This window comes from Arachis hypogaea, chromosome 1, assembly GCF_003086295.3.
Source record: "Arachis hypogaea cultivar Tifrunner chromosome 1, arahy.Tifrunner.gnm2.J5K5, whole genome shotgun sequence".
NCBI lineage: Eukaryota > Viridiplantae > Streptophyta > Magnoliopsida > Fabales > Fabaceae > Arachis > Arachis hypogaea.
In genome coordinates this window covers 17788854-17812170 of record NC_092036.1, presented here as the reverse complement: position 1 = coordinate 17812170, position 23317 = coordinate 17788854, and the positions used below count along the sequence as shown (strand labels likewise).

Genomic DNA, 23317 nt, shown 5'->3' with positions numbered 1-23317 from the left:
ATGGCTCCTTATGACACATGGCCTCAAACCATATCGGCAATGCTTCGTACGATGCTTCTCAAACTCCAAATATTTTTTTTACTGACTTTTGCTTAGCCAACCATGCTTTCCGATAACTGATGGTGTAGTTGAACTGCGATTGCACTTCTACAATAACTGATTTTACCTCTAACGAGGGGTCAACCTCAACCAATGTAAGACTCCGAATTTTTAAAAATTAAATAATTAGGTATTTATGAGTTAATATATTATATTGAGATGTAATTTAAAAAAAATTAGTTTTAAAAAAATAATCAAATAAAATTTTATGATTATTGAAGTTTAATTTAATTATTATTTATTTTATTAAATTTAAATTAATGATCCAAAAATAATTTAATAAAACAAAAATTAAATTTATTATTATTATTATTATTATTATTATTATTATTATTATTAAAAAAGGGGAAAGTGGCCGAATGCCTTAAGGAAGTAAAGAAAGAAAGCTAAGGCTTGAATTCTTGTATGTATATATATACACAATGTGACACCTACCTCCCCCTTTTGCATTCATTAACGACACTAATTATTATCATTCCTTGATTCCATTCATTTTTTTTGCCAAAGCCAAAAAGAGAACCGTGGATCATAATAAGCATGACACCTAAACCCGTCTAACGTGTAACATTTTTCCTAAAGCATGATCATTAGCTCCTAACCGGCTTTGCATGCTTCATTTTTGAATAAAGGAAGAAAGAAAGAACCGAGAGAGAAGAGAGAAACGTGAACTTCCTTGAGCTTCCGATCTCCATTTTTTGCAATTCGTAACTCTAATTAAAAATCTAATCCGGTAAAAGTATTTGTATTTTCATTCTCAACACATTGGCGTTATTTTTGTCCGGTAAAAATTGACGGTGACGTAATTTCTCTTTCCCTTGAGTTCGGCTAACTGGAGTTTTAGGAAGCACAGACGATTTCTAACGCTTTCTCCTTTAGCAGCTCGGTCAGAAAACTTCTCCAGAGCTTTCAATAATTTTGATTTTATACGAAGGTAGGAGATTTCGTTTTTAAAATTACAAGTTTTTAATTTAAGAATGCCAAAAAGCTTATTGAATAATTGCAAATAATTTATACGTGTTTTGTGTGTCTAATTGATGAGAATTGGTTGTAATTTTGAGTGTTGGTCAATGTGGTGCTGCTTGTTAAATTGAAATGTGATTTGAGTTTATGAATTGGGTTTGAATTGAGGCCATGTTTGATGTTGGAATTTATGGTTATGAAAGTGGATGATAACTGATTTTGGTACTAGTAAGATGGAAAATAGGTACTAATGAAGGAATTTTGCTTTAAATTATGTTTTGAGTTCGGTTCGATAAGAAAGAAAAGAAGAAGAAGAACAAAAAGTATAAGAAAGAAAGATAATTAAAGGATCTCTGTCACAGGAGAGCAGAGAACAAAGATTAAACGAATATATTGATTAATGAAATGACTGCCACAGGAGAGCAGATGTGACATTATTTGGGCTTTAGTGCCAAATGTAAAGTGGGGACGCCCACACACTGAGAACTGTTTTCCAGATGTACGCTTATTGATTTGGAAAGTCACACTGTATGAGGCCTAGTCGTACAACTTAAAGTCACATTGTATGCGGCCTAGCCGTACGACTTATAAGCACACTGTATGCATCTAGAAAGCCATATCCGGGACTTGTGCCCGGGTAATATCGGGAGCGAGTAGGCAACCGACACATGAGCTCATGGCCTGCATTAGGGATAGACATGCATCATCATTGTTTGCATATTTGCATTTGATTGTGTTTGCCTATCTTGTCTCTCTGTAATTGTGCTGTTTGTTTTATTGCTATTTGTTTGTGTGTTGATCTGTTTCCTGTGCTATTAGTTTGTGTATTGAGGTATGGCAGTGGTGGAAATTGGCAGATTAAGAATTATTAAGAAAAACAGCGTTGCAAGTACAACTCTTAACCAGCAAAAATCCACTTGTCAATTTAGAAAAGAGTTGTCACAAATTTTAAAAATAAAAATACTGGGAGTATGAGTCCCAAGACGTCTCCCAACGAGTTGTAGAAAGATGTGCTATTTTATTAATCAGAGGTTTTCCAAAATGTTTTTGAGTTTGATAAACAGGAAATTAAATCAGAGAATTTATGTAATTCAAATAAAAACCTTGACCGGGAGAAGATTAATTGGAAGTTCTATCCTTGTTGGATTTTGCTCAAGATCAATTGATAATTGGTAGTTATTTCCACTTAGTTATCCTTTACTAAATAAAGGAAAGTCAAGTAAGTTGGGAGTCAACTTCTATTCACAAGTTCTAATCCTCTCCCTTGGGAAGGATTAACGTTAGTGACTAGAGATTCAACCAATAATAAACCCAATTACAATTTGACTCTTGAGTATTCCAACTCAAGGTTCTCCTTTTAATCAACTCCCAATCAAGTTGGAAAACTACTCCATTATCATAAATGTAGACTTCACAAAATTAAAAGGGAAAATAAAGAAAGACATGATAAACAATAATCAAAGAGATCAATTAAAAATAAAAATAGTTTTTGTATTAATAAACTCTAAAAATAATCCAATTGTAACTCTGGACAAATTAAGAATATGAAAGAGTATGTGAAAAGTAAGAAAACAAACTAGAATGACCAGTTCCGAAGGTAGACTCTTCTCAATAACCAAAGCAAAATAATCAAATTCTAAACTATGAGTGCAAAAGAAAAACCTAGAGGAAGAGGTAGAATTCTCTCTCTATATTCAAAAACTAAAACTAAAATGATGCGGAATGAAAATCGTCCCTAGTCTCTGCATGTTTTCTGGCTCTAATATGTGTTTTTGGGCCGAAAATTGGGTTAAAACGCGGTCCAAAATCTACGCCAGCGATTTTTGTAAATTCTGCAGATCGCGCACGTCACGCGACCGCGTCGTCCATGCGTTCGTGTCATCCAGCATTTTTTCTTGCCACGCGTGCGCGTCGTCCACGCATTCGAGTCAATCGTGCAGATTCCAATCCATGCGCTTGTGTCAGGCACGCGTTCGCGCCGCTGTGATTTTCTCCAATCGCGCGGATGCATGAGTCATGCGTTCGCATCGCTTTTCGGTGATCATCTCCTCAATTTCTTGTGTTCCTTCCATTTTTGCAAGCTTCCTCTCCATTCTCTACGCCATTCCTGCCCTATGAAGCCTGAAACACTTAACACACAGATCACGACATCGAATGGTATAAAGGAGAATAAAAATATACAATTAAAAGATCTTTAGGAAGCAAGTTTTCAATCATAGAACAATTTTGGGAAGGACTTGTAATATCATGCTAATCATATGAATAAGTGGGTGAAAGACTTGATAAAACCACTCAATTAAATACAATATAAATCATAAAATAATGGTTTATCAAGGTGACTGAAAACTGAGGTTATGATTGAGATTTGTCTTAAGTTCAAAAATTTAAAGAAGGTAATTAATTATATAAAGTAATAAGTAATAGGAAAAAGTATTTTCAAAAGGTTTGATAAAAATATAGTTTTATTGAGTAAAGTTAATTATTTGCATTTTATTTCATTACTCTTACGGCATTCCCATTCCCTACTGAGAACGCGTGGTTTGTTCTCACCCCAAAATCTTCCACCCTTTCAGTGACACAGGTTCGAAGACTAAGTTTAAAGCTGCAGACGGTTATTAGTTTATTTGAGTTAAGTTATTTGTTGAGTTACTTTCATAGAATTCCCTCGCCTTTGCTATTTTAGATTTTATTTTATACAGAAGGATAGGAATTGTATTCGAGTTTCATATTGAACTCACTTGTATAGTATTATTATTATTAATAACTATGTGATTATTATTATTTGAATATCTTTGATATGTGATTTTTAATACTAAAAACAATTTTCTGGAATTTTCTCAAAAACTGGAACGCGATATCGACGTAAAGGCTCAATAGTAAATTTATAATAAAGAAAATCAGGTCCGTAACACTTTACTTTTGTTACGATCATGACGTGCTAAAAGTTAGGGTGTTACAACCAACGGCTTTATTGCTTCTGCAATTGTGTTCGAATCCAACTTTGAATGATCCTGAGAAATGGTAGTTCTGGTACAAGTGAAAGACCCATAATTTTTGAAAATTTTTATTATGAGTCAATTTTAATTTATTTATTCATTAAAGATTTTATTTTCATAAACTATTTTATTAAAATTAATTAAATCAAGTTCTAATAATTAAAATAGAAATTTTACTTAATTTTTTAATTATTAGATAATTTTCTATATTTAAACTATAAAGTTTAGTAGTTATAAAAGTACCAAAATTTTATATGACTTAGTTTAAATAATTGAGATTTTAGAATTTGATATTTTAATTTTTATAAACAAAGAAACTTAATTATAATATCTCTAATTTTAAATTAGAATACTTGATTAAAAGTCATTAGCAAATTGAGAATTAAGTAATATTTTTAATGTAATTTCAAGGGATTGAACTATATTTTAAATTTATGCCTTATACCTTAAGTTTATTAAAATTACCCTAATCTATTAACCCTAAATCCCCAAATAGAGACCCACTAACCTTAACCCCTCACCGCCACTCATATTCACTCACCTCACTCACCCTCGAAACCCAATTCCCCCTTTCCTCACTCTCCCTCAATCAGAAGCACGCTAAACACACACACACACACACACACACATGGCTACCGAAAAGAAAAGAAAGAATGGATGGAAAGACGCGCTGCAAGCCGAGGAAGAGAGAAGAAAGGGTGTGCACGCGAGGGAAGGGCGGCGTTACTGTTGCCGCCATCTCTGGGCTGCCGCTGCCAAAGCCAAGTGCCACTGCCATCGCCGTTCTGAAGTTGTCAGGCCACCACGAGGTTCCAACACAAGGAGAGGAAAATAGAAACACAGATGGAACAGAGGAAAGGGAGTCACCGCTGCTGCTGAATTGATAGAGCCACTCCTGAGCTGCTGCAGCCATTGTTAGAGTTCCTAGTTCCCGCCACTGTCGTTGGTAAAGAGTATTCTTGCTTTCGGTTCCCATTCTTTCAATTTCTAGGGATATTGTTATCACTGCGATGTTATTGTCGCTGCCACTGAGGTTTTCTACCATCATCGGAGCCGCTGTGGGGACAGTTCGGAGTTGCTGCTGCTCTGTTCTGCTGTTACCGTAAGTATATTTTATTTCAATCCATCGCCGTTAGTTTTCCGTTATATGTTATTAAGGTTTTCGTGATATTTATGTTTTATGATTGAGTTATCGGGATTGCCTGTTGCGATTAAAGCCGTTTCTGCTATTGTGGAAGTGAGCAGACCTGTGGTTGAAGCTTCAGTTGATTTCGGGCAGAGAGAAATGGTTCTTGTGACGCATTTAGTTTATGGGGTCAACTATTGAGGTAGGGATTTTTTAAAATTTATTTTTTCTTATAGAGTTGTTATAAAAAGATATTAATGTGAGAAACATATGTCTGTGATTATGATTGTCCTATGAATGTGGTTGTTTGCTGGACTGAATGACTGAATGCTTGATTGCTTGAGTGGTGTGTAATTGTTGAAAAGAAATTAGTTTTAAAAGTTATTTAGTTGATTATTATGAAAAGTGTTTTTTCTTGGTTTTGAAGTTAAATTGATAGTGTAAATGAATCGGCTTTGGAAATGATTTGAGATATAAAAATGAATTAATTTTGGAAGCGGTTTAATTTTGAATTAGTTTGATTTTATAAATGATTTAATATTTGAGCTGGTTTAATTTTGGAAAAGATTTATTATTGGAAATGGTTGGATTTGAAAATAATTTGATATTAGAACTAGTTGAATTTTGGAAAATGATTGAGATTTGGAAATTGTTGAGAAAGGGTTTGAGGAATGTTTGGATAGGACCCGAAAAGGGTGGCAAAGTCCGAGTTTTAGAGGAGATGCTGCCAAAATTTTATAAAATTGGAAGTTTCATTTGAAGTAATTATTTAAAAAAATTTGGTTTTAAACATTATATGTTTTAAGATTGATTTATTTAGAAAAGAAAGAATTATGTTTTGAATTGGGATTGTTGATGAACGGAATGGAAAAAGGATGATGAGGATTGAATTTGAAATATGATTTTTGAATGAATTTGGAAATGAGATATGGATTGACAAATGACGATGATATTGAGAATGACTTAGATATTGATGAATGTTTAATGAATTATTCATATGGCTTATGAATTTGAATTATCTGAGACACGAGTTTTCTTGGGTAGACGCAGTGGCTTGTCACCACTTGCTCCAGGTTGAGACTCGATACTCTGTTGACCCTACAACGTAAGGGTGACCAGGCACTTATAAATTTCCGGGAATGGTACCCCATTGAGCGATTTGATATATATGAGAAAAAGCTATGCATAGACTTATGGGGATGTGTGTCGGGGGACAGTCCAAGGGTTTAGCAAACCGGACTTGTTGGGTTGGCTGTATAACTGACAAAAGAGCTCATTAGCCATAGGACAGACATGCATCATATGCATTTGTATGCTTTGCTTGGGTTTGAATTTATTTTGATTTGCCTAATTGTTAAACTGTTATTAACTGCTACCTGAACTATTTGTTGTAACTGCTACCTAAACCTGTGCTTTTCTTGTTTGTTTTGCCTGTGTTTGTCCTGGTGTGCTATTTTCGAGAATGAGCTTGGGTGCTGAATTGATGATTGTGTTGATTGATTGCGTGGTTGGTTTCTGATTAAGATTTTCTTATAAGAAAAGAAAGGTTTTGGATTTCTGGGTATTTAAATATTGATTTTCGAAAAGGGTTTTTGGATGACTAATTGTTGGTTTTTAAAAGATTCAAAGGACGAACAATAATCACTGAGCTTAAAAATATATTTCTCTTTAAATATCTTATTATGACAATTCTAAAACTCTGTGGTGAGACCGTGTGGTTAGGTTCTCACTACTCTATAGCTTTATTTTTTCAGGAGACAAATGTAAAAACATACGAAGGGTTGTATTGCATTTCGCTTAATCAATAATGCTGTTTAGTTATTATTTATTTACCTCTCGCCATGAATATTATATTATGTAGGAGGGATAAGAGTTGTATGATTTGTATGTATATAATATGTATAAATTACTTGAGTAAGAATTTTTGTACATGTATATGCTTGTTTTGTTTTATTAAAAAAGTACTCTTTTTCCGGTTTACAAAAAGAACAGTGATACGATTTCGAGTAAAACACTCCTATTTTATTATTAAGTATATGAAGTTGTCGTAATACTTCTTGCTATCAGAATAGCGCAGCCGGAAGCGTGACATTCTAATAGTGAGGGTGTTACATTATGGTATCAGAGCGGTCATTCTTGTAGAGCCTGAGGAATGGACTGACTATGCTTCAATTGCATACTCTGAGTGTCTGTCATGTAATAGGTCTCGTTTAGGTACCGAGAATTAGAGTTTTATGCACATGATTGTCTATTGATTAACGCTGTTAGCTTATCGTTGCATATCCACTGATGTTAAGTTTGGCCAACTTAATGTTGATGGTTTATATGTACGGGAATGTTAATGGGATATCATAGATAAAGTAGAATTAATAAGTGATGTGGTCCACGGGTTTTGGGAGCGTTAGAAATTAATTTTGAAGTTAGTTCTGTTTCAACGTATACTCTTTATTCATATTCGCCTCTATTTCCAACCACACTTATTCATTGCTATATATATATATATATATATATATATATATATATATATATATATATATATATATATATATATATATATATATATATATATATGAGTTCTTTGAACTGGTTTTGAACTTGTTTTCGTATAATGAGGATCGTTAATTCTTTGAGAAACACCAGATATTATTCCTTGATTAGTTTGCATTGAAAACATGTTACTTTAACCGTGCCATATGATGTGCTTACTGTTTATTCTTCTATTTTTCATCTTTTCCTTCTTTTATTTCAATTCTTTTTTTTAAAAAAAGCAGATTTGATTATCCATTCTTATTATTACTTATATATTTCTTTATAAATCTTGTGCCCTTTAATTTGAACTTGAATCTGTTTCAGTGTAACACATCATCCTTAATTCTTAAGTAATTTGAAATCTTGAACGTTATGATTCGAACTAAACTAACTACATAATTTGATTTTTTCGCTTCATGTTCAATTATCCATTAATCTGACTATATTCTTGATTATCTCTCAAATTTTTGACATCATGGTCCCTGTTCATACCCTCGGTCGAGTTGTCCGACTCGGAATGTTCTACAGACAAAACGACCGACCTCTTCAGGTCAAGATGACCCGACCTCTTCTCAAAGAGCTCGGCCAAATCACAGGAAAGTCCAATAAAGGGCCCAAATAGAGGAACACGACTCTAATCCAAAGGCAACCCAAGCCTAAAGAGATAAGGGCGGTTCCCATGAAAGATAAAGATAAAGATAATATAAGATAACTAACTTATCTTATTTGCAAAGGTCACGCTACACCATTATAAATACACTGGAGCACCCAGGTATAACTCACACTCTGATTCTACTCAATACCTGCTTAATACCCTTGCTAACTTAAGCATCGGAGTCCCTTGCAGGTACCCCCACCCTCCGGGGATGAAGGATCAGCACCATCACCAAGTCCAACAAGTCGGACACAGCAGCTCTGACCCACATAGAAGATCTCGTCCGAGATCGACCTACAGTTTCAGGTAACCCCCGGAACATTGGCGCCGTTGCCGGGGACCCGGAAGTCATCCTATTACCATGGCAGACGATCATGACAACGATCACTCCTCAGATCTAGAAGAAAGAACGCCGCATAAAAATGCGGACTCCACACCAAAAGATACTCCCCAAATCAACAATAAGAACTCTCCAAACGAGGGAGCTCTGGATGCATTTCAAGATCAGTTAAAACAACTTGAGGAAGATGCTCTACGTCAACGAGAGGCTGAGAAAGATCTACAAAGAGAAATAAGGCGATGCCAGGAACTGGAATCCAAACTCCTAAAACTTGAAGCCGATGTCAAGACCAAAGCCAGCCGATCCACTCCCGAAGATAACGCACGAAAGGAGCAAGACCCATTCACCAAAGAAATCATGAAGATGAAAATTCCAAAGGACTTTAAACTCCCAAACATGACCTTATACAACGGCACTACAGATCCCAGCCATCATCTCAGCAACTTCAGAAGCAGAATGTACCTTACTGATGTCTCAGATGCAATTCGTTGCAAAGCCTTTCCAACTACTTTAACAAAAATAGCAATTAGATGGTTCGACAATCTCCCTCCTAGGTCCATCTCAAGTTTCGACGACATGGCTAAAAAATTCCTGGCCAGATTCTCCATCCAAAAGGACAAAGCTAAACATGCTTCGAGCTTACTGGGAATCAAACAAGAAGAGTGGGAAACCCTGCGTAACTACATGGAGAGATTCAACAAGACATGCATGGATATACAGAACCTGCCAACAGAAGCCGCTATTATGGGCCTCATTAACGGCTTGCAAGAAGGGCCCTTTAGTCAATCTATATCAAAGAAATACCCCACATCTCTGAACGAGGTACATGAACGAGCGGAAAAGTACATCAACATGGAGGAAAACTCCCAATTAGGAGAGACCTCGAAGGCCGGGTTCACCCCCCGGGATAAAGACAAAGATTCCAGAAAGAAGGAAGATCGACATGGAGAGAAAATAATAAAATACCACAATTATACCCCTCTTCGGGTATCTCTTGTGGATGTATACAGAGAGGTTTGCAACACAAAAAAATACCACCAGCTCGACTTCTCAAAGGCAAAAAAGAAGGAGGAAACCGGGCTGAATATTGTGAATATCATCAGATCCGCGGGCACTCCACCAATGAGTGTTTTGACTTAAAAAATGTCATAAAAAAGCTCGTACGAGAAGGAAAGCTAGATCGATACCTGGCCACCCATGATGATGAAAAGGAAAAGAAGAAGAGCAGAAGATGTCGGACCAACCGCGCGATCATCCCGAATGCCAAAAAGACATGTCCACATGATACGCGGCGGATTTGCCGAGGGAGGAATATCCAAATCATCCCGCAAAAGACATCTCAAAGACGTATATCATGTCACAGAAAATGAGGAAGCACCCGACATCCCGGTGATCACTTTTACCAAGGAAGATGCATCCGGCGTCGCATCAGGGCATGACGATCCCATGGTCATCACTATTATACTGGCAAACGCAAATTTTCACCGCACGTTGATAGACCAGGGGAGCTCTGCCGATATCTTATTCAAAACCGCTTTCGACAAACTCGTCTTGGAAGAAAAATATCCGGACAGCCTGTTCGGGCTAGGAGATACCCCAGTTCAACCGATGGGATACATCTCGCTCCACATAACTTTTGGAAAAGGAAGTCAGTCAAGAACACTCAAAATAGATTACATCGTTGTCGATGTAAGCTCAGCCTACAATGCCTTAATAGGTCGGGCAACGTTAAATCAGCTCGGCGCAATAGTCTCGACTCCGCATCTATGCATGAAGTTCCCAACTGTAGGAGGAATAGCCATGATAAAGGCATATCAGAAGATGGCACGCCGCTGTTACAACGAAAGTCTAAACTTCAGAGGCAGAGGAGAAGAATTCCACACAATCGAGCTTGGTGGAGTTCGGAGGTGGGAGGAGCTCCGCCCACAACCTGAAGGAGAAATAGAGAAAATCCAGATCGGGAACACCCCGGACCAAACAACCAACATCGCCACACTCCTAAAAAGGGACATAAAAGAATCACTCATACAGTTCCTACGCGACAACGCTGACCTCTTTGCGTGGAAGGCCGCAGACATGGCAGGCATAGATCCCAAACTAATGTGCCATAAGCTAGCAGTCTACCCAGAATCTCGGCCGATGCAATAAAGGCGCAGAAAGCTAGGACCAGAACACTCTCAAGCAATGGAAGAACAGGTACGAGCTCTACTGGAGGCATGCTTCATAAGAGAAGTCAAATACCCGCTATGGGTTGCTAATGTCGTTTTAGTAAAAAAGTCAAATGGGAAGTGGAGAATGTGCATCGACTATACCGATCTCAACAAAGCTTTCCCGAAAGATCCTTATCCGCTCCCAAACATCGATGGTGGACGAAATTGTGTTTCCTATTTTCTTGTAATTGGATTTTAGAAATTGGCACGAGTGGACACAACTCCGTTCAACTAACCAGCAAGTGTACTGGGTCGTCCAAGTAATAAACCTTACGTGAGTAAGGGTCGAATCCACAGAGATTGTTGGTATGAAGCAAGCTATGGTCACCTTGCAAATCTCAGTTAGGCAGATTAAACATTATTTATGGGTTCGAGGATAGGAATAATAAAAAGAAATAAACAATAAAAGGGATAGAACACTTATGCAGATTCATTGGTGGGAATTTCAGATAAGCGGATGGAGATGCTGTAGAGCTCTTGGACGCCTGCTCTCCTACTCCTTCTACTCAGTCCTTCTTACTCCTTTCCATGGAAAGCTTTGTATAGGGGTTCACCATCAACTGTGGCTACTTTCATTCCTCACGGGGAAATAACCTGTGCGGCTGTCACTCGCACAGCTAACCAGTCTGGAGGCATCACCCATGGCTGATGGCTACATCCCATCCTCGCAGTGAAAACTATGCTAACGCACTCTGTCACAGTACGGCTAATCACCGGTTGGTTCCCGCTCCTACTGGAATAGAATCCCTCTTTTCCTTCTGTGACGAACGCCCAGCAGGTTAAAGTTTGAAGCACGTCACGGTCATTCATTACCGGAATCCTACTCGGAACACCACAGACAAGGTTGGACTTTCCGGATTCCCAGGATCCTACTCGGAATACCACAGACAAGGTGAGACTTTCCGGACCCTCATAAATGCCGCCAACTATCTAACTTATACCACGAAGATTCTGTTGGGGAATCTAAGAGATACGCATTCAAGCTCTGTTGCATGTAGAACGTAAGTGGTTGTCAATCACACGCGTTCATAATTGAGAATGATAATGAGGGTAATCTGGCTCATCACATTCATCATGTTCTTGGGTACGAATGAATATCTTGGAATAAGAATAAAAGAGAATTGAATAAAAGAAGATAGAATTTCATTAATACTTGAGGTACAGCAGAGCTCCACACCCTTAATCTATGGTGTGCAGAAACTCCACCGTTGAAAATACATAAGCAAAGAGTTCAGGCATGGCCGAATGGCCAGCCCTCTCTAACGTGATCACAGGATTCAAAATACAATCCAGGATCTGGTCAAAGACCTCTAAAACAATAGATAAATGTCCTATTTATACTAGACTAGCTATTAGGGTTTACATGAGTAAGTAATTGATGCATAAATCCACTTCCGGGGCCCACATGGTGTGTGCTTGGGCTGAGCTTGATGAATTCACGTGTAGAGGCATTTCTTGGCGTCAAACTTCAGGTTATGACGTGTTTTGGGCGTTTGACTCCGGATCATGACGTTTTTCTGGCGTTTAACTCCAGACAGCAGCGTGTACTTGGCGTTCAACGCCAAGTTACGTCGTCATTCTTCGAATAAAGTATGGACTATTATATATTGCTGGAAAGCCCTGGATGTCTACTTTCCAACGCCGTTGAGAGCGCGCCAATTGGAGTTCTGTAGCTCCAGAAAATCCATTTCGAGTGCAGGGAGGTCAGAATCCAACAGCATCAGCAGTCCTTTTGTCAGCCTTCTTCAGAGTTTAGCTCAAATCCCTCAATTTCAGTCAGAATTTACCTGAAATCATAGAAAAACACACAAACTCATAGTAAAGTCCAGAAATGTGAATTTTAGCATAAAAACTAATGAAAACATCCCTAAAAGTAGCTTAAACTCACTAAAAACTATATAAAAACAATGCCAAAAAGCGTATAAATTATCCGCTCATCACAACACCAAACTTAAATTGTTGCTTGTCCCCAAGCAACTGAAAATCAAGTAGGATAAAAAGAAGAGAATATACTATAAAGTCCAAAATATCAATGAATATTAATTTAATTAGATGAGCGGGACTTGTAGCTTTTTGCTTCTGAACAGTTTTGGCATCTCACTTTTTCCTTTGAAGTTTAGAGTGATTGGCTTCTCTAGGAACTTAGAATTTCAGATAGTGTTATTGACTTTCCTAGTTAGGCATGTTGATTCTTGAACACAGTTACTTTTGAGTCTTGGCTGTGGCCCTAAGCACTTTGTCTTCCAGTATTACCACCGGATACACAAATGCCACAGACACATAACTGGGTGAACCTTTTCAGATTGTGACTCAGCTTTGCTAAGTCCCCAGTTAGTGGTGTCCAGAGCTCTTAAGCACACTCTTTTGCTTTGGATCACGACTTTAACCACTCAGTCTCAAGCTTTTCACTTGGACCTTCATGACACAAGCACATGGTTAGGGACAGCTTGATTTAGCCGCTAAGGCCTGGATTTTAATTTCCTTGGGCCCTCCTATCCATTAATGCTCAAAGCCTTGGATCCTTGCTACCCTTGCCTTTTGGTTTTAAGGGCTATTGGCTTTTTCTGCTTGCTTTTTCTTTTTCTTTCTCAATTTTTCGCCATTTTTTTTCACAAGCTTTTGCTTTTTCACTGCTTTTTCTTGCTTCAAGAATCAATTTCATGATGTTTTTCAGATCATCAATAACATTTCTCTTTGTTCATCATTCTTTCAAGAACCAACAATTTTAACACTCATAAACAACAAGATCAAAAATATGCACTGTTCATTCATTCATTCAGAAAACAAAAATTATTGCCACCACATCAATATAATTAAATCAAATTCACTAATAATTTCGAAAATTATGTACTTCTTGTTCTTTTGAATTAAAACATTTTTCTTTTAAGAGAGGTGAAGGACTAATGGATTTTATTTATAGCTTTAAGGCATGGTTACACACTAATGATCATGAAGTAGAAACACAAAAACATAGACAAACATAATACTTAAAAACAGAAAACAGAAAAAAAATAAAGAACAAGGAATGAATCCACCTCTAGTGGCGTCTTCTTCTTGAAGGACCAATGATGTTCTTCAACTCTTCTATGTCCCTTCCTTGCCTTTGTTGCTCCTCCCTCATAGCTCTTTGATCTTCTCTTATTTCTTGAAGAGTGAGGGCGTGTTCATGGTGTTCCACCCTTAGTTGTTCCATGTTTTGGCTTAAGTCTTCTAAGGAGGTACTGAGTTGCTCCCAATAGTTGTTGGGAGGAAAGTGCATTCCATGAGGCATTTGTTGATGAACTTCCTCATGTTCTCCTTGGGGGCCGTGAGGGACTTCCCTTGTTTGCTCCATCCTTTTCTTGGTGATGGGCTTGTCTTCTTCAATGGAGACATCTCCATCTATGATAACTCCAGCTGAGTAGCATAAATGGCATATGAGGTGGGGGAAGGCTAGCCGTGCCATGTATGAAGGCTTGTCGGCTATTTTGTAGAGTTCATTGGAGATGACTTCATGAACTTCCACTTCCTCTCCAATCATGATGCTATGAACAATAATCCGACTTGTTGCATGGGGTTGGTGATGACTTCCCACCCTCTTCTTTGGATCTCATGTCGGATTTCCGGATACTCATTCTTTTTGAGCTTGAAGGGGACCTCAGGGATCACCCTCTTCTTTGCCACAACATCATAGAAGTGGTCTTGGTGGCTCTTGGAGATGAATCTCTCCTTTTCCCATGATTCGGAAGTGGAAGCTTTTGCCTTCCCTTTTCCTTTTCTTGAGGAAACTCCGGTCTTGGGTGCCATTGATGATGAATGAAAAATAAAAAGCTAGGCTTTTTACCACACCAAACTTAAAAGTTGCTCGTCCTCGAGCAAAAAGAAAAGAAGAGTAGAAGAAGAAGAAGAAGAGAAATTGGAAGAGAGGGAGAGAAGTGGGTTCGGCTATATGATAGAAGAATGGGTAGTGTTGTGTGAAAATGAAGAAGAAAGGAGAGGTATTTATAGGGAGGGGGGGAGGGTTAGGTTTCGGCCATTTTGGTTGGGAAAGGGTGGGTAATTGAATTTGAATGTAATGGAGGTAGGTGGGGTTTATGGGGAAGAGGAGGTTGATGTGAATGGTGCATGAGGTAATTGGGAAGAGGAATTGAGGTGATTGGTGAAGGTTTTTGGGAGGTGTGACATTGAAAATGAGATTTGGATTAAGAGAGTGTGATTAGGATTAAAGAAAAGGTAGGTGGGGATCCTGTGGGGTCCACAGATCCTGAGATGGGGATCCTGTGGGGTCCACAGGTCCTGAGGTGAAAAGAAATACCATTCCTTCACCCTATAGGCGTGTAAATTGCCTTCATGCACCATTCTGGCGTTCAAACGCCCATTGGTGCATGTTCTGGGCGTTAAACGCCCATGTGATGCTTGTTTCTGGCGTTGAACGCTAGTTTCAAGCTTGTTTCTGGCGTTCAGCGCCAGATTGTCCTCTGTGTGCGCATCCTGGCGTTAAACGCCAGGATGTAGCTTGTTTTGGGCGTTCAGCGCCAGAAAGATGCTCTGTTCTGGCGTTGAACGCCGGCCAGATGCATCTTCTGGGCGTTGAACGCCGGCCCGTGCGTCCTCCAGGGTGAAAAATTTTTTTCTTCTGTTTTTGACTCTGTTTTTAATTTTTTTGATTTTTTCGTGACTCCTCATGATCATGTACCTAATTCAACACAAAAATAACACCAAAACAAAATAAAATAAAATTAGATAAATAAAATTGGGTTGCCTCCCAACAAGCGCTTCTTTAATGTCAATAGCTTGACAGTGGCTCTCATGGAGCCACAGAGCAATCAAGTCAATGTTGTCTAGCCCCAACACCAAACTTAGAGTTTGGATATGGGGTTTGAACACCAAACTTAGAGTTTGGTTGTGGCTTCACAACACCAAACTTAGAGTCTGATTGTGTGGGCTCTTCTTGACCTTGAACTGAGAGAAGCTCTTCATGCTTACTCTCTTTTGTCACAGAGGGATGGCCATGTGCTTGAAACACAAGATATTCTCCATTTAGTTGAAGGACTAACTCTCCTCTGTTGACATCTATCACAGCTTCTGCTGTGGCTAGGAAAGGTCTTCCTAGGATGATGCATTCATCATCTTCCTTCCTAGTGTCTAGGATTATGAAATCAGTAGGGATGTAAAAGTCTTCAACTTTTACAAGCACGTCCTCTACTATCCCATGAGCTTATCTCATGGATTTATCTGCCAATTGTAATGAGAACAAGGCAGGTTGTACCTCAATGATCCCCAGCTTCTCCATTGCAGAGAGTGGCATAAGGTTTATTCCTGACCCAAGATCGCATAGATCTTTTTCAAAGCTCATGGTGCCAATGGTGCAAGGTATTAAGAACTTGCCAGGATCTTGTCTCTTTTGAGGTAGAGTTTCCTGAATCCAAGTATCCAAATCACTAATGAGCAAGGGAGGTTCACTTTCCCAAGTCTCATTACCAAATAGCTTGGCATTCAGTTTCATGATAGCCCCTAGATATTGAGCAACTTGCTCTCCAGTCACATCTTCATCCTCTTCAGAGGATGAATAATAGTCAGAGCTCATGAATGGCAGAAGGAGATTTAATGGAATCTTTATGGTCTCTGTATGAGCCTTAGATTCCTCAGGATCCTTAATAGGCAGCTCCTTCTTGCTTGAAGGACGTCCCAGGAGGTCTTCCTCACTAGGATTTTCGTCCTTCTCCTCCCTAGTGCATTCGGCCATGTTGACTAAGTCAATGGCTTTGCACTCTCCTTTTGGATTCTCTTCTGTATTGCTTGGGAGAATACTGGGAGGAGTTTCAATAACTTTCTTACTCAGCTGGCCTACTTGTGCCTCCAAATTTCTAATGGAGGATCTGGTTTCATTCATGAAACTGAAAGTGGCCTTTGACAGATCAGAGACTATATTAGCTAAATTAGAATTATTTTGTTCAGAGTTCTCTGTCTGTTGCTGAGAAGATGATGGATATGGCTTACTATTATTCAGCCTATTGCGTCCACCATTGTTAAAACCTTGTTGAGGCTTTTGTTGATCCTTCCAGGAGAAATTTGGGTGATTTCTCCATGATGAGTTATAGGTGTTTCCATAAGGTTCACCTAAGTAATTAACCTCTGCCATGGCAGGGTTCTCAGGATCATAAGCTTCTTCAGAAGCTACCTCTCTAGTACTGTTGGATGCATGTTGCAATCCATTCAGATTTTGAGAGATTATGTTGACCTGTTGAGTCAACATTTTGTTCTGAGCCAATATGGCATTCAGAGCATCAATTTCAAGAACTCCTTTCTTCTGAGGTATCCCATTATTCACAGAATTCCTCTCAGAGGTATACATGAACTGGTTGTTAGCAACCATGTCAATGAGTTCTTGTGCCTCTTCAGGCGTTTTCTTCAGGTGAATAGATCCACCTGCAGAGTGATCCAGTGACATTTTCGAAAATTCAGAGAGACCATAATAGAATATATCTAATAAGGTCCATTCTGAAAACATGTCAGATGGACATCTCTTGGTCAACTGCTTGTATCTTTCCCAAGCTTCATAGAGGGATTCACCATCTTTTTGTTTGAAGGTTTGAACATCCACTCTTAGCTTGCTCAGCTTTTGAGGAGGAAAGAACTTATCTAAGAAGGCAGTGACCAGCTTATCCCATGAGTTCAGGCTGTCCTTAGGTTGTGAATCTAACCGTATTCTAGCTCTGTCTCTTACAGCAAAAGGGAAAAGCATGAGTCTGTAGACTTCAGGATCAACTCCATTCGTCTTTACAGTCTCACAGATCTGCAAGAACTCAGTTAAAAACTGATAAGGATCTTCAGATGGAAGTCCATAAAACTTGCAGTTTTGTTGCATTAATGCAACTAGTTGAGGCTTAAGCTCAAAGTTATTGGCTCCAATGGCAGGAATGGAGATGCTTCTTCCATCAAACTTGGATGTTGGCTTTGTGAAGTCACCAAGCATTCTCCTTGCATTATTATTATTATTTTCGGCCATCTCCTTCTCTTGTTCGAAAATTTCTGAAAGGTTGTTTCTGGATTGTTGTAATTTAGCTTCTTTTAATTTTCTCTTCAGAGTCCTTTCAGGTTCTGGATCAACTTCAACAAGAGTGCCTTTTTCCCTGTTCCTGCTCATATGAAGGAGAAGAAAACAAGAAAAGAAAAAGGAATCCTCTATGTCACAGTATAGAGATTCCTTGATGTTAGTAGAAGAGGAAGGGGGTAGAAGAAGAGTGGAAAAGAAACACAACTGTGAGGATGGCAGAGATGTGAGATGAGATGTTAGGATATGAATGAAGAGAGGTGAATAGAAGTGTTAGTAATTAAATAATTAAATAGAATAAGAGAAGAGAAAGAAATTTTCGAAAATAATTTTGAAAAAGAGGTTAGTAGTTTCGAAAATTAAAAACAAAATATAATTAAAGTTAAAAAATAAAAAGAATTTTTGAAAAAGAGAGGGAGAATTTTCGAAAATTAGAGAGGGAAAAGTAGTTAGGTGGTTTTGAAAAAGATAAAAAACAAACAAAAAGTTAGTTAGTTGATTGAAAAAGAGTTGAAATCAAATTTTGAAAAAGATAAGAAGATAAGAAGTTAGATAAGATATTTTGAAATCAAATTTTGAAAAAGATAGAATTTTTTAAAAAAAAGATAAGATAAAAGATAAAAAGATATATTTGAAAAAGATATTTGAAAAAGATTTTATTTTAAAATTGACTTAACTAACAAGAAACTACAAGATAAGATTCTAGAACTTAAAGATTGAACCTTTCTTAACAAGAAAGTAACAAACTTCAAATTTTTGAACCAATCACATTAATTGTTAGCTAATTTTTGAAAATTTGATAAAAAGATAAGAAAAAGATTTTTGAAAATATTTTGAAAAATAATTTTGAAGTTTTCGAAAATTATAAAAAAATGAAAAAGATATGATTTTTGAAAAAGATTTTGAAAAGATAAGATTTTTAAAATTGAAATTTTGACTTGACTTGTAAGAAACAACTAATTTTAAAAATTTTTGACCAAGTCAACCCAAAATTTCGAAAATTTGGAGGAAAATAAGGAAAAGATATTTTTGATTTTTAAATTTTTAAAGAAAAACACAAAAATGACCCAAAACATGAAAATTTTGGATCAAGACATAAGATGCATGCAAGAATGCTATGAATGTCAAGATGAACACCAAGAACACTTTGAAGATCATGATGAACATCAAGAACATAATTTTGAAAAAATTTTTGATGCAAAGAAAACATGCAAGACACCAAACTTAGAAATCTTTAATGCATGAAAAATATGAATGCAAAAATGCACATGAAAAACAACAAAAGACACAAAACAAGAAATCCTCAAGATCAAACAAGAAGACTTGTCAAGAACAACTTGAAGATCATGAAGAACACTATGAATGCATGAGATTTTCGAAAAATGCAAGAAAAATTTTTAAAAGCATGCAATTGACACCAAACTTAAAAATTAACACAAGACTCAAACAAGAAACACAAAATATTTTTGATTTTTATGATTTTCTAATTTTTTTGTATTTTTATTAATTTTTTTCGAAAATATAGTTTGTAAAAACGAAAAATAAAAGAAAATTTTTGAAAAAGATTTTTGAAAAGAAAAGTACCTAATCTGAGCAACAAGATGAACCGTCAGTTGTCCATACACGAACAATCCCCGGCAGCGGCGCCAAAAACTTGGTGGACGAAATTGTGTTTCCTATTTTCTTGTAATTGGATTTTAGAAATTGGCACGAGTGGACACAACTCCGTTCAACTAACCAGCAAGTGTACTGGGTCGTCCAAGTAATAAACCTTACGTGAGTAAGGGTCGAATCCACAGAGATTGTTGGTATGAAGCAAGCTATGGTCACCTTGCAAATCTCAGTTAGGCAGATTAAACATTATTTATGGGTTCGAGGATAGGAATAATAAAAAGAAATAAACAATAAAAGGGATAGAACACTTATGCAGATTCATTGGTGGGAATTTCAGATAAGCGGATGGAGATGCTGTAGAGCTCTTGGACGCCTGCTCTCCTACTCCTTCTACTCAGTCCTTCTTACTCCTTTCCATGGAAAGCTTTGTATAGGGGTTCACCATCAACTGTGGCTACTTTCATTCCTCACGGGGAAATAACCTGTGCGGCTGTCACTCGCACAGCTAACCAGTCTGGAGGCATCACCCATGGCTGATGGCTACATCCCATCCTCGCAGTGAAAACTATGCTAACGCACTCTGTCACAGTACGGCTAATCACCGGTTGGTTCCCGCTCCTACTGGAATAGAATCCCTCTTTTCCTTCTGTGACGAACGCCCAGCAGGTTAAAGTTTGAAGCACGTCACGGTCATTCATTACCGGAATCCTACTCGGAACACCACAGACAAGGTTGGACTTTCCGGATTCCCAGGATCCTACTCGGAATACCACAGACAAGGTGAGACTTTCCAGACCCTCATAAATGCCGCCAACTATCTAACTTATACCACGAAGATTCTGTTGGGGAATCTAAGAGATACGCATTCAAGCTCTGTTGCATGTAGAACGTAAGTGGTTGTCAATCACACGCGTTCATAATTGAGAATGATAATGAGGGTAATCTGGCTCATCACATTCATCATGTTCTTGGGTACGAATGAATATCTTGGAATAAGAATAAAAGAGAATTGAATAAAAGAAGATAGAATTTCATTAATACTTGAGGTACAGCAGAGCTCCACACCCTTAATCTATGGTGTGCAGAAACTCCACCGTTGAAAATACATAAGCAAAGAGTTCAGGCATGGCCGAATGGCCAGCCCTCTCTAACGTGATCACAGGATTCAAAATACAATCCAGGATCTGGTCAAAGACCTCTAAAACAATAGATAAATGTCCTATTTATACTAGACTAGCTATTAGGGTTTACATGAGTAAGTAATTGATGCATAAATCCACTTTCGGGGCCCACATGGTGTGTGCTTGGGCTGAGCTTGATGAATTCACGTGTAGAGGCATTTCTTGGCGTCAAACTTCAGGTTATGACGTGTTTTGGGCGTTTGACTCCGGATCATGACGTTTTTCTGGCGTTTAACTCCAGACAGCAGCGTGTACTTGGCGTTCAACGCCAAGTTACGTCGTCATTCTTCGAATAAAGTATGAACTATTATATATTGCTGGAAAGCCCTGGATGTCTACTTTCCAACGCCGTTGAGAGCGCGCCAATTGGAGTTCTGTAGCTCCAGAAAATCCATTTCAAGTGCAGGGAGGTCAGAATCCAACAGCATCAGCAGTCCTTTTGTCAGCCTTCTTCAGAGTTTAGCTCAAATCCCTCAATTTCAGTCAGAATTTACCTGAAATCACAGAAAAACACACAAACTCATAGTAAAGTCCAGAAATGTGAATTTTAGCATAAAAACTAATGAAAACATCCCTAAAAGTAGCTTAAACTCACTAAAAACTATATAAAAACAATGCCAAAAAGCGTATAAATTATCCGCTCATCAATCGACATACTGGTAGATGCCTCCTCCGGATACAAATTCCTCTCCTTTATGGACGCATACTCGGGATACAACCAAATCCCAATGTACCCACCCGACCAAGAAAAAACCTCTTTCTTAACCCTAAAGGCAAATTACTGCTACATTGTTATGCCCTTCGGTCTCAAAAATGCGGGAGCCACTTACCAAAGATTAATGAACAAAGTTTTTTCAGATCACATCGGAAAGATCATGGAGGTCTACGTAGACGACATGCTAGTGAAGACGCAAAACAAAGAGATGTTATTATTCGACCTGACACAAGTATTCAATACCATAAGACAACACGGCATGCGACTCAATCCCACGAAATGTACCTTCGCAGTAGAAGCTGGTAAATTCTTGGGTTTTATGATCACACAGAGAAGAATCGAGGCAAACCCAGACAAGTGCAGGGCCGTACTCGACATGAAAAGTCCGACTTGTATCAAAGAGGTACAACAACTCAACGGGCGGTTGGTAGCCTTGTCCAGATTCCTGGCTGGATCAGCAATAAGATCTCTCCCCTTCTACGCCACTTTAAGGAAGGGAAATGAGTTTGAATGGACAGCTGAATGCAAGCAAGCCTTCCAAGACTTCAAAAAATTTCTGGGACGGCCACCTATATTAAGTTGGCCATGGGAAGGAGAACCACTCATCTTGTACCTCGCAGTGGAAAATCGGGCAATAGCCTCAGCACTGGTCCGCGAAGACAACAGTGGGCAACAACCCATATACTTTATCAGCAAAGCGTTACAAGGATCCTAGCAGAACTACCAGAAAATAGAAAAGTTCGCTTACGCTCTCATAATAACATCTCGACGACTTCGCCCATATTTCCAGTCTCACACCATTAAAGTTCGAACCAACCAGCCCATAAAAGAAATCTTACAAAAAATAGACTTGGCAGGCAGAATCTTGCAATGGGCAGTCGAGTTATCCGAATTTGACCTTCAATACGAAGCTCGGACAGCCATCAAATCTCAATATCTGGCCGACTTCATTGCGGAATTTACGGACACACCGAAAATTCCCGCAGAATGAAATCTATATGTGGATGGCTCCTCAAATAAAACGGGAAGTGGCGCAGGCGTAATAATTGAAAGCGACCAGGGGACCCAAATTGAACTCTCCCTCAAATTCGGGTTCCCTGCCTCAAACAATCAAGCGGGATATGAGGCACTACTAGCTGGTTTGAAGCTGGCTAGGGAGGTTGGAGCTCAAAAACTTATCATCTTTAGCGACTCACAGGTAGTCACTTCACAAATAACAGGAAGCTACCAAGCCAAAGATCCCACTATGAAAAAGTACCTGGACAAAACCAGGGAACAGCTCAGACAACTTAGAGAGTATGAAATTCGACACATACCCCGAGAACAGAATGCCCGGGCCGATGCACTCTCAAAACTAGCCAGCACCAAACTAGGAGGCAACAATAGAAGCCTTATCCAAGAAATTCTACAGAATCCATCAATCTCAGAAGAAGAAAAGGTCCTAGTCATAACAGGTCGCGATCAAGGATCGATGACCCCCATAATTAATTACCTCACAACAGAAGCCCTCCCTACAGATGAGAAAGAGGCAAAGAGGTTAAAACGGGAAGCACAATACTACACCATCATAAATAATACTTTATACAAAAGAGGGATTTCAACACCATTGCTAAAATGCGTGCCGACTTCCAACACTAAAGATATCCTAGAAGAAGTACACAGTGGCATTTGTGGCAATCACCTCGGGGCGCAAGCACTCGCCAAAAAAGTACTCCGGGCAGAATTCTATTGGCCAACTCTACAAAAAGAAGCCACATAATTTGTAAGGACATGTTGGCCATGTCAAAAGCATGCCAACTTCCACACCGCTTCCCAGAGGAACTCATCAGCGTAACCTCACCTTGGCCATTTGCAAAATG

At 38.4% G+C, this 23317-nt stretch overlaps 1 non-coding gene across 1 annotated transcript; it reads left to right on the top strand.

The window, feature by feature from the left end:
• Positions 1 to 17403: 17403 nt before the first annotated feature.
• LOC112714010 (small nucleolar RNA R71) lies at positions 17404 to 17507 on the top strand. Its single transcript, XR_003158972.1, has one exon. It is a non-coding gene; the product is annotated as a small nucleolar RNA R71 (small nucleolar RNA).
• The last annotated feature ends 5810 nt before the right edge of the window (positions 17508 to 23317 follow it).